General features: G+C 39.5%; 1 protein-coding gene across 2 annotated transcripts in view; it reads right to left on the bottom strand.

Annotated features, from left to right (window-relative positions):
* The window catches only part of LOC127640318 (uncharacterized), a 136,760-nt gene that overhangs the window by 58,543 nt on the left and 64,822 nt on the right, over nt 1-13,395 (bottom strand). For both annotated transcript variants that reach the window (XM_052122788.1, XM_052122789.1), the window contains exon 2: nt 1,799-1,835. The gene's annotated coding sequence lies outside the window, so the exon portion shown is untranslated. The remainder of the gene's footprint in view (nt 1-1,798; nt 1,836-13,395) is intronic.

Below are 13,395 nucleotides of genomic sequence, written 5' to 3'. Positions count from 1 at the left end.
TTAGAGTGGTGGTGCTCTTCATCAAACATTTGATCAAACTGAGTGTCTGTTCTTGGGCTTGAATCCATGTCAGGAAACACAACTTTACCATCAAGATAAATGCCATACTGCGTGCAACGCTCACAAGAACTGTAGCCACCATGACCTTTGACACATTTTAAAAAGGCCCTTGCTGGAGTGTCACAAATAAACGCATCTGGCAGCGGTACATTGTAGTGTTTACCATTAAAAGTTACGCCAACTCTTGTGACAACTTTTAAATCTTCAATAAAATCATGCATGTACTCATTTACTGATTCAGGTTTACATGGACCTGCATAGACACCGATTATAAAAACATTTGCTTTTTGTAATTCAACTATTTGACCTAATATAGGCCACAACTGCATATTAGAGCTCCTAGAAAGAGGTAATCCATCAACATTCACACGAACAGTCAATGTATCTGTTTTTCAATTCTGAAATTATTGCACTTGTAAGGCCAAAATGATAGTAGCTACCCTGACCCATCTCTTTCACATCACATTCCTTCACTGTACTGAGGAGAGTTCTGGGATCCTTTGGTAAATCCAAACCTAGCTCCAAAAGTATACCTAATAGTTCTGAAAGTGCAGAATGAGACACATTTCGGTTAGCTGCCCATTCAGCCAGTTTCCTCTTAGCATCATTATGGGGTTCCTCTTCAAGATTATCAGACCAAGAGTCTTCATCAGGATCACTTGCCATGTACAAGTCATCAACTTCAGTATCAACATCAAAATCCAGATTAACAGCTTCATCACCATTGTCCTCAATATTTTGCACTGCCTGGTCTACAGCCTGATCTGCCTGCTCCATAGCCTCCATTGCAATACTCATTAAATGCTGCTACACTCTGACTTTGATTCTCCTCCTCCTCGTCCGTGAATTTCCATTAAGGTACTGCATTTCACTACAACACACAGAAACCAGGGGCAGAAATAGATTTATATGCTGCGTCTTCGAGGGCTGCGTACTCTGGAGGTCGCATTTTAAGGCTGACTATGTCATCAAGGATGTCTTATTTAAGAAAAGCAACCTTAATAAAAATGTATTGTTATTTCTAGTGAGGTGTAAAATATTGTAATTTCTTAATTTGCAATCTAACAGTTACTTTTCTTAAAAGAGACCATTTCGATGACGTATGCAGCCTTCAAATGTGACCTACGGAGGATGCAGCCCTCGAAATTAAACGCAACTATAGAGTCTTCTCCAAAACTATTGGAAAAGTTAAGTCGAGTCATCATATACCTATTATATTTAGTTTTGAGATCAAAATATGCATAATGGAAGCGAGTTTAGAATTTCAGCCTTTAATTCTTGATATTTATATGCATAGGATTTAGGGCTGTGCGATTAATCGTTAAAGCGCTATATAAATGAAGATGACATGTATTGCTTAATAAATGCCTCTGAATGGTATTAGCCCTCTGTTGCAGTTGTGAAGACTGAATTTACTGTTAAAAAGCATAAGCCAACATCAAATAGTGGGGGAAAAATTGAGCAAGATGAGAGAAGATGAAAAATCAATGAGGCATCGTAAAAACATTGCCCATAACCGATATATCAATTTGCAATAAATACAAAGTGTTGATTATTTTCCTCTTTTTATGGAGCAGTCAAGCCCTAAAGAAGTGCAGCTTGGCCCACTCGACACCTTAGACTTTTGCAACTACATTTCTAATGAGATGTGATTCATCATGATTTACATCATCTAATTTTAATATCCTTAGTGAAACTATATTTGCATATGGAAAAATAATAAATTCTAATTACTTACATGGCATATGGAAGAACACCTGCCAGCTATTCAGGATCTGAAAAAAAAAAAATGTATGCAAAAGAAGTATGATGATGCTCATAGTAGAAAAGGCTGTTTAGGTTATTCTAATGTTTGATTAAATAGAAAATAAAAGAAAAATGAATAATAAATAGAATAAGACGCTAACTGATTATTGCAACACATGACAACTTGACAGCTCAACAATAAAACATGAGAACAAATGTGAAGAGTACTTGATATTATCATTTGCTTTCTATAGAACTCTATCAGGATATGTGTGTCTTAAGCATTCATTCTGTTTGAAACCATTTATCACTTTTAAACAATTCTGGATGGGGTGAATTTTGAATCTTTAATTAATTTTCTTAAATCAGGACTAAATTATGTTTCCCATTTTTAAACGATAAACAATTTTTTTTAAACCTTTTAATGCAATATATTGTATATGACAGGATTAGCTATGATCATAAATTATTAAACATTATAATAACATTCTAATAATAAAACATTTAAATTATAATCTTCATACCAACCGATATAAAAAATATATATAATATCAGTTAATAATCTGTCTAATAATGTCTAAAAATAACAGGTTATGGCTCTGATAATGTATGAAATATTATATTAATAGGTATTAATATTTATCCACCTTGACTGTGGTTTTTGGCAAACTGTGGAGTTCGCCTTAATGGAAAGACGCATTGACAACTTTATATTTGGATTTCCCTCCAACGAGCGGACATGAGCTCAAAGTGTTTAAAAAATGCGCGGGTTTACGGCGCATGATCGAGCTCCATGACTCTGTCGCTTTGGAAATAAAGACATTGAAATGCAATCACGCGTAAATGGGCTTCTCTAATACTTATTATGAAATTATTTCTTTTATTTGCTATTCTCCACACTGCAAAATCTATGTGCTGCTTATTCAGCTACAGGTCTATGTAAAATAGAGATTGATACGGGAGGCATTTTCAAGACGATCTCGTATTGTACGGGATGGCCTATCCCCTTATAGTGGATATCTTTGGTTAAACAGCTTGTAGCCTACATAGAATATTAAAAAATATCTGTCTAAATAATGCACATTAAAATAAAAAAAATGTGCGGCAAAAAACAGACAAAGGGGCATCGAATTTAATCTGAAAAAGTTTAGAATGATAAAAAAATATTCTGCTGATAAACAAACGTTTTGTGTTTTGAACTATTTGACCTGAACGTTTCTATGCCCCATGAGATGACTTCATGACTTATTAATGTGTATTTTTTTATTGTACATTTCACGAATTCCAATATCGAATCGTTAAGTTAATTAGCAAATTGACCACTTCCCCCTCTTACAGCTAAAGGAACTTCTCTAAATGTATTCTGTTACGGAATTATAAACAGAGTTTATTTAAACACATTAACCACATCATCATATAATAAAAGATGTAGGCAACTCACCGCAGTTGTAACCGTAGCAGTGAGCTCACTCCTTCTAGACCGCCAACAGCTCGCAAAATGGCACAATTGGCGCAGACACATGCTGAACACATTTCTTTTACAAAATGTACAATATATTACCTTTGGCAAACAGCAGAATTATAGACTTTTTAAATGTTTAAATTATTATTTAATTTGTATTGAATGCTACAGAACACAAATGCACCATTTTCAAAGACTGTGATGACGCGTTTTAACAGTCATCAGCGTCGTAAATCCTGCAGTTTTTTTGTATTTATTTATTTTTTTTTTTTTATAGGTACATTTATAACACTATACTTTAACTATGTTTTTGAAATTTTATGCAAAATATAATATAACGCTGTGGGAGTGACTTCTGACCGCCAATCTCTTTTTTTCCCTCTTTTTGAAAGTTGTGAAAACACTAATATGGAGCTTTTCATTTGCTATTTGAGCAAATGGGAACACAAAAAAAGTATTTAATGTATTCTCTCATTCACTGCTATAGAATTTTACACAATGATGACTTCCGCGTCTGAATATCAAAGATCATGTCTGACCCATATGGTTTATCAAAGTGGGTTCCATATGTGTTTCCCATGCATAACCCATATAGAGATTACCTATGTGGGATCTACCTTGGGCCCATGTAGGCAGCCTATATGGGACTGATTGTGTTTGCCCATATTTAACCTATATGGTTTGGCCAAGCGGGCCCCATATGTATTTACCCATTCATTACTCATATAGAGGTTATCTATGTGGGTACTACATTGGGCCCATGTAGGCAGCCTATATGGGAGTGATTGTGTTTGCCCATGTCTGACACATATGGTTTATCAAAGCGGGTTCCATATGTTTTTCCCATTCATAACCCATATAGAGATTACCTATGTAGGTACCCCCTTGGGCCCATGTAGGCAGCCTATATGGGACTGATTGTGTTTGCCCATATATAACCCATATTGTTTGACCATCAGGCCCCATATGTTTTTCCCATTCATAACCCATATAGAGATTACCTATGTGGGATCTACCTTGGGCCCATGTAGGCACCCTATATGGGACAGATTGTGTTTGCCCATGTCTGACACATATGGTTTATCAAAGTGGGTTCCATATGTTTTTCACATTCATAACCCATATAGAGATTACCTATGTGGGATCTACCTTGGGCCCATGAACGCAACCTATATGGGACTGATTGTGTTTGCCCATATTTAACCTATATGGTTTGGCCAAGCGGGCCCCATATGTATTTACCCATTCATTTCTCATATAGAGATTACCTATGTGGGTACTACATTGGGCCCATGTAGGCAGCCTATATGGGACAGATTGTGTTTGCCCATGTCTGACCCATATTGTTTATCAACGTGGGTTCCATATGTTTTTCCCATTCATAACCCATATAGAGATTACCTATGTGGGATCTACCTTGGGCCCATGAAGGCAGCCTATAAGGGACTGATTGTGTTTGCCCATATTTAACCTATATGGTTTGGCCAAGTGGGCCCCATATGTATTTACCCATTCATTACTCATATAGAGATTACCTATGTGGGTACTACATTGGGCCCATGTAGGCAGCCTATATGGGACTGATTGTGTTTGCCCATGTCTGACCCATATGGTTTATCAAAGTGGGTTCCTTACGTTTTTCCCATTCATAACCCATATAGAGATTACCTATGTGGGTGCTACATTGGGCCCATGTAGGCAGCCTATATGGGACTGATTGTGTTTGCCCATATTTAACCTATGTGGTTTGGCCAAGCGGGCCGCATATGTATTTACCCATTCATTACCCATATAGAGATTACCTATGTGGGATCTACCTTGGGCCCATGTAGGCAGCCTATATGGGACTGATTGTGTTTGCCCATGTCTGACCCGTATGGTTTATCAAAGTGGGCTCCATGTTTTTTTCCCATTCATAACCCATATAGAGTTTACCTATTTGGGTACTACATTGGGCCCATGTAGGCAGCCTATATGGGACTGATTGTGTTTTCCCATGTCTGGCCCATTTGAAAAACCCAAATGGGCCCCATTTGCGTTGCCCATTTTGAGCCCATGCACTAATTTCCCATTAGTGACCCAACTAGAACCCACATAGGGAGCCCACCTGTTTTTGCCCATGTGGAAACTACTTAGCTGACCCAAGTGGGTCCCAGATAAGATACCCATTTTGGGACCATGCCCACTTGGTACCCACGTAGCCCAAGCATAAACCATGTGGGGCCCACGTATACATGTTGGCTGGGTAATGTTGGTTGTCTTTACATTACAATAATAATGAAAGTTTACGTCACTTTACCTCCTGAGTGACAGCAGGCAGCTAGGCTCCTGATTGGTTAACGCGGCGCGAATTGACGCCAAAATTCAGATTTTTCAACTCGGGCGGCAGACGCGAATTCGCGTCAAACGCGTGAATGTACAAAATGCACCATTCGCGCGTAACGCGCCAGACGCTCAATTCGCGCCATTCGCGCGAACTTGACGCTGCGAATGAGGCGTATTCGCGTCTACCGCGCCGCGCTCACGCCTCATTCAGCGCCGCAGGAATTTTTTACGCGCGTAACGCGTCTTTGCATTGACTTAACATTGAAATCACTCGCGCCTGACGCGCTATTCGCGTCCGGTGTGAACGTAGCATTAGTTTTTAGATAATTTTCTTTCTATTTTGTAGTGTAGTTAGATAGTTTCCCAGAAAAGACCGAAGGTAAGGCATTAACATTTCAACATGTGGTTGATAAACAGCAAGTAAACTAAAGGAGTAAACTGAAATAGTTCATCAACAAGGTTTTGTTTCGAACCCATAAGCTTAACCCAATGGATTAGCAAAGTTTGTGTTTAAACACTCGGCCACTTAGTTTTTAGACAATTTTCTTTCTATTTTGTAGTATAGTTAGATAGTTTCCCAGAAAAGACTGAAGGTAAGGCATACATTCTGATGGAATAAGCATAGATTTATATATTAACATTATCTTTTCAACTTGTTCCTGTCAAACAGCAAGGAAAAATGTCTACGAGAATTTGATTCAAACTACACATGTAGAAAACAATGGATTACCAGTCCATCACATTAACCACTCTGACAACTCGTCATATTTGCTTAATCGTCTTACTGTTTTGTGGTATAGTTAGATAACTTTCCTCAATAGACAGAAGTTAAGGCACAAACTCTGTTGGAATTTGCTTTGATTTAAATTTTGACATTAACTTTTCAATATGTGGTTGATAAACAGCAAGTAAACTAAAGGAGTAAACTGAAAAAGTGCATCAACAAGGTTTTGTTTCGAACCCACATAAGCATAACCCAATGGATTAGCAAAGTTTGGGTTTAAAAACTCAGACACTTAGTTTTTAGATCATTTTCTTTCTATTTTGTAGTGTAGTTAGTTTCCAAGAATAGACTGAAGGTAAGGCATAAACTCTGATGGAATAAGCATAGATTTATACATTAACATTATCTTTTCAACTTGTTCTTGTCAAACAGCAAGGAAAAACGTCTACGAGAATTTGATTAAAAAGTACACGTGTAGAAAACAATGGATTACCAGTCCGTCACACTAAACACTCTAACAACTCGTCATATTTGCTTAATCGTCTTGCTATTTTGTGGTATAGTTAGAAAGCTTGCCTGAATTTATTGAAGGTAAGGCATAAACTCTTTTGGAATTTGCTTTTGGTTTTGTTTAGTTTTCCAGTACAAGGACATGCATCAAGTGTCGTTATTTTTGTTGATTATGTCAACAACAAAATCTACAGGAAGTTGTCTCTCCTCTTTTTAAAAACTGAAGAGAATATTTACTTATATGAGCCCATTATTATCCCATTTGTTAACTAATATTACATATTTATACACATTTATTACACAGAAGGAAAGGCTCCTCATTACCATGGTTAGGTCAGTGTGCTAGTCTTAAATAATTGTAATAATAATAATTATAAATTAATGTATTTATGAAAAATAATTACTAGCTGGACACATCTTGAAACTTTAACTAAAACTGCCACTGTTGATATAAAATGAGGTCTAATAGATTCTACCTTTAGATTATTTAATATGAAACTATAACATTTTGTCAAAAAATGACAGTTTCTTTTACTCCTGTAAAATCCTGAAACAAATTTGTAAAGGTGATGTATGTAATTATTAATATTTTAAACTATTTTGGTAAAGGGGCCACATCGGGCTGTAATTAGTGCATAGGGGGCCACATTGTATTGATTTTGAGATACAATGTTCTGCATTGATTTGGTTTTTGTATCTTTTAAGCCCAGAAATATTTGTGTACTCAATTTTCTGAAGTGTATCTGTGACTAGTGAGACTATTCTGCAATTGCCTAAAGTATTGTATGGCTCTACAAAGATAGATACTTTTCTGTCAGGCATTAAAAAACTGAATAAGGGCGGAGATTATAAATTTATTTTGCCAACTCTACTTCCCGTTAATGTATTATTCAGTTTTAATAATAATAATAATAAAAAAGAAATTTATAGAACTTTTAATGTTTGGGCAAAGCGGGTGAGTTTACTTATTTAAAAAAAAAAAAAATGTACCCGTTTACATGCTAAAAGAGTCCTGATGCGGGTCTCCTCGATGGATTGACTTTCAGCACACAACTGAATTACACAACTGCATGAATATGATAAATGATTACTGCAAGAGTTAGATTAAAATACAGGTGCGAAGGGACTTCAACGTTTCTAAATTGCACAAATAAAAAATACATTTACATATTCGTCTCTGGCTTGCTTTTGCTCGCATGTCAAATTATTACCCCTCCATGTGTCAATGATGCCGAGATCTACTTTTATATTTAATTTAATCACTGAGAAGGTTTACCTGAAAATTTAGTAGCACCAAACATCACAAGCAGCATCAAGAATGGACACAGAGTAGCCGTATAACACTTTTCCTTGAGCAGAATTTTGCACTACAGATTGCTAAATTTGTTCAAAGTAGAAAGCGAGACATGCATGGTAGCCAGATTGCACAAAATGTATAACATTAGGCGAATATTTACAAACTGGGGGTGTTTTGTCTCATATCTGGCAACCCTGAGCATGTTAAATGCTTGTGGGGACCCGTTAGGTCCAATGCAAGTTAACTGAAATACCCAATGAAAAATAAAAATGCTTTTACGATAATTGAGCCGTGGGCCACACTAAACCATGTGGAGGGCCTGATCCAGCCTGCGGGCCGTATGTTGCCTATGTCTGCTTTAGATGTTTGCAAGATTATCAATAAATCTACTTCGGCAGTTCTAAATAGTCAATCATTGGGCGTTCGTCAAAATATCTTCAATGGGAGAACCATGGCCCAGTGTGAATAGACCAGTTGAGAAACACTGCTTTAACTCACACACACACTCATGTCAGACCCCCTCGCCTCGCTTCTCTCAGACATTTTCATGCGTTTGTGTGTGTGTGTCGCAAGTTGACGAGTTTGACAGGCAGACAAGGAATAAAGGAGATGCGCACGCGCATATGAGATTCTCCGTCCGGTTGCATTTTTTTCTCAATACCGTAGATAAGCAAATGTACATGGTATGATAACAGTCAATTTTCAAACCGTGGTATACCGTGAAACCGGTATACCGCTGCAACCCTAAATACAGGGTAACAATGCTGCAGACTTCTATGCCAAAAGGCCTCAGGATGCCATGTAGCAATAATTGCAACTGTATCAGTTTTGATTCAGCCTCAACCCCAATTAGATGACATAACACATATGCATCATCAAACTGGCCCTTATGAACATGCGTATGAAACCTTCCTGTTGGTTTTGACATCAATAACAAAAATAATGTCACTTGATGCATGTCCTTGTACTGGAAAACCATGCACAAAACTATACAACACAAAAGGAAATACAACCCAGGATACATTAAATACAGGTTATGTTTAATCTATGGCAGGTCGACACTTGATTTCCAATGTAAAATCTGTCCTGAAGCAAAACCAGTTGAGAAGCACTGAGTTAAAGGTACAGACAGGAGCAGTCTGGCTCTGTCGTGCACCTACAGTATATGTTAACTGTTAATAATCATAGGACATTACTTTAAAAGCTCACAAAGCTGATGTTATTTTTCATTTAGTAGTTCATTTAACATGCTATGCTAACATGTAAACTAACATGCTTTAGTTATATAACATGTTATAGATACATTATATTTTTTATCATGTTTATAATTCTGTTTGCTTTCTTATTTTTTCTATTTATTTTATTTTCAAAAGGGAGACTTTTTTTACACATATGTACCAAGAGTGGACGCCGCATCATTCTTAAAAGTGTAACACATACTTCAATAAAATAAATGGTTTCAAGTTTCAATTATAATAAAGTGTTTGCTCAAAAATAATTAAATAACCGTCCTGTTTTCACTATTTACACAATAGTATGTGTAATACCGTATACCGTGAAACCGTGATATTTTCTGAGACGGTTATCATACCGTGAAAATCTCATACCGTTGCAACCCTAATGGCACCTCATGGCAAAGAACTCTCTGAGGATCTGAAAAAAGAATGGTTGCTCTACATAAAGATGGCCTAGTCTATAAGAAGATTGCCAAGACCCTGACACTGAGCTGCAGCACGGTGGCCAAGACCATACAGCGGTTTAACAGGACCGGTTCCACTCAGAACAGGCCTCGCCATGATCGACCAAAGAAGTTGAGTGCACGTGCTCAGCGTCATGTCCAGAGGTTGTCTTTGGGAAATAGTCGTAGGAGTGCTGCCAGCATTGCTGCAGAGGTTGAAGGGGTGGGGGGTCAGCCTGTCAGTGCTCAGACCATCGGTGCACACTGCATCAAATTGGTCTGCATGGCTGTCGTCCCAGAAGGGGATGAAGACAAGCTGACTGAGGACATGGATTACTGGAACCATGTCTTCTGGTCTGATGAGACCAAGATAAACTTATTTGGTTCAGATGGTGTCAAGCGTGTGTGGCAGAAACCAGGTGAGGAGTACAAAGACAAGTGTGTCTTGCCTACAGTCAAGCATGGTGGTGGGAGTGTCATGGTCTGGGGCTGCATGAGTGCTGCCGGAACTGGGGAGCTACAGTTCATTGAGGGAACCATGAATGCCAATATGTACTGTGACATACTGAAGCAGAGCATGATCCCCTCCCTTCGGAGACTGGGCCGCAGGGCAGTATTCCAGCATGATAACGACCCCAAACACACCTCCAAGATGACCACTGCCTTGCTAAAGAAGCTGAGGGTGAAGGTGATGGACTGGCCAAGCATGTCTCCAGACCTAAACCCTATTGAGCATCTGTGGGGCATCCTCAAACAGAAGGTGGAGGAGCACAAGGTCTCTAACATCCACCAGCTCCGTGATGTCATCATGGAGGAGTGGAAGAGGACTCCAGTGGCAACCTGTGAAGCTCTGGTGAACTCCATGCCCAAGAGGGTTAAAGCAGTGCTGGAAAATAATGGTGGCCACACAAAATATTGACACTTTGGGCCCAATTTGGACATTTTCACTTTGGAGTGTACTCACTTTTGTTGCCAGCGGTTTAGACATTTTTTGGCTGTGTGTTGAGTTATTTTGAGGGGACAGCAAATGTACACTTTTATACAAGCTGTACACACTACTTTACATTGTAGCAAAGTGTAATTTCTTCAGTGTTGTCACATGAATATATATAATACAATTTTTACAAAAATGTGAGGGGTGTACTCACTTTTGTGAAATACTGTGTATATATACACTCACCTAAAGGATTATTAGGAACACCATACTAGTACTGTGTTTGACCCCCTTTCACCTTCAGAACTGCCTTAATTCTACGTGGCATTGATTCAACAAGGTGCTGAAAGCATTCTTTAGAAATGTTGGCCCATATTGATAGGATAGCATCTTGCAGTTGATGGAGATTTGTGGGATGCACATCCAGGGCACGAAGCTCCCATTCCACCACATCCCAAAGATGCTCTATTGGGTTGAGATCTGGTGACTGTGGGGGCCATTTTAGTACAGTGAACTCATTGTCATGTTCAAGAAACCAATTTGAAATAATTCAAGCTTTGTGACATGGTGCATTATCCTGCTGGAAGTAGCCATCAGCGGATGGGTACATGGTGGCCATAAAGGGATGGACATGGTCAGAAACAATGCTCAGGTAGGCCGTGGCATTTAAACGATGCCCAATTGGCACTAAGGGGCCTAAAGTGTGCCAAGAAAACATCCCCCACACCATTACACCACCACCACCAGCCTGCACAGTGGTAAAAAGGCATGATGGATCCATGTTCTTATTCTGTTTACGCCAAATTCTGACTCTACCATCTGAATGTCTCAACAGAAATCGAGACTCATCAGACCAGGCAACATTTTTCCAGTCTTCAACTGTCCAATGTTGGTGAGCTCTTGCAAATTGTAGCCTCTTTTTCCTATTTGTAGTGGAGATGAGTGGTACCCGGTGGGGTCTTCTCCTGTTGTAGCCCATCCGCCTCAAGGTTGTGCGTGTTGTGGCTTCACAAATGCTTTGCTGCATACCTCGGTTGTAACAAGTGGTTATTTCAGGCAAAGTTGCTCTTCTATCAGCTTGAATCAGTCGGCCCATTCTCCTCTGACCTCTAGCATCAACAAGGCATTTTCGCCCACAGGACTGCCGCATACTGGATGTTTTTCCCTTTTCACACCATTCTTTGTAAACCCTAGAAATGGTTGTGCGTGAAAATCCCAGTAACTGAGCAGATTGTGAAATACTCAGACCGGCCCGTCTGGCACCAACAACCATGCCACGCTCAAAATTGCTTAAATCACCTTTCTTTCCCATTCTGACATTGTCACGTTCACTGTTGTCTTTTGGTTTTGTACTGTTATTTTGAAGTTTAGTTTAGTTCCTGTTTCCTGTTTTGGTTTTTGTAGTCCTTTGTAGTTTCTTTTATTCTGTCATGTTCACTGTTGTCTTTTGTTTTGTGTTTTTATGTTGAAGTTTAGGTTAGTTCCTGTTTTGGTTTTTGTAGTTTCTTTTATTCTGTCATGTTCACTGTTGTCTTTTGTTTTGTGCTGTTATTTTGAAGTTTAGTTTAGTTCCTGTTTCCTGTTTTGTCTTTGTAGTCCTCTGTAGTTTCTTTTTATGTTTGATGTATGTTGATGTTTTGCTCCGTTGCCTGTCTTCCCGTTTGTTCATCCAGTTCCGTGTACCCTCAATGTTTTCCTGATTTAGTTTTGTTTTCCCCATGTGGAGGTTTTCATTTGTTCCTGTTTGTTTTGTGTTTACTTTAATGTCCAATAAAACTGCGTCTGGATCCGCACCTCTCGTCTGTCTTGTCCTGCTTCCACACCAAGAGTAACAGAACGATCGACCACAATGGATCCAGCGGTTCTGCAGGCAAGCTGCCGCCTCCTGAACCTGAGGCAAGGAAGCCGCCCTGTAGAGGACCACATTAGAGACTTCCTTGACCTAGCATGGGCTACCGACTTCCCAGACTCCTCCTTGGTGGTATTCTTCCGGGCTAATCTGACCGATTCGCTCAAGGAGCTGTTGCCACCGGCGACGCGCGGCTGGAAGCTCCGCGATTTTGTGGAAGAGACTTTGCTGGTCAGCGGCTCGCCACTCACTGTGGGCGTAGCAGAGGAGAACATAACCTCACCTCCCACAGTGGTGACCTTCCACTCGCCCATGGCTCTTCCCATCATGCCTGCCCCACCTGTCAGCGAGCTCACCCCCACGCCAGTCGCCCTCCACGAGCCAGCGTGGTCCACTTCGTCTGCCCGGAGGAGGAGGAGAAGAAGGGCTTCCGCCTCCCGGCCCACGCCTGCCCCGGTCTGCGAGCCAGAGCCCAAGCTTGTCACTGTGAGCGAGCAGTGAGCCAGTGACAAGTTTTTGTAGTTTCTTTTATTCTGTCATGTTCACTGTTGTCTTTTGTTTTGTGCTGTTATTTTGAAGTTTAGTTTAGTTCCTGTTTCCTGTTTGGTCTTTGTAGTCCTCTGTTGTTTCTTTTTATGTTTGATGTATGTTGATGTTTTGCTCCGTTGCCTGTCTTCCCGTTTGTTCATCCAGTTCCGTGTACCCTCGATGTTTTCCTGATTTAGTTTTGTTTTCCCCATGTGGAGGTTTTCTTTTGTTCCTGTTTGTTTTGTGTTTACTTTAATGTCCAATAAAACCGCGTCTGGATCC

This window comes from Xyrauchen texanus, chromosome 49, assembly GCF_025860055.1.
Source record: "Xyrauchen texanus isolate HMW12.3.18 chromosome 49, RBS_HiC_50CHRs, whole genome shotgun sequence".
NCBI lineage: Eukaryota > Metazoa > Chordata > Actinopteri > Cypriniformes > Catostomidae > Xyrauchen > Xyrauchen texanus.
Note: the sequence above shows the minus strand (reverse complement) of the source record. Positions and strands in the feature narration are given on the sequence as shown.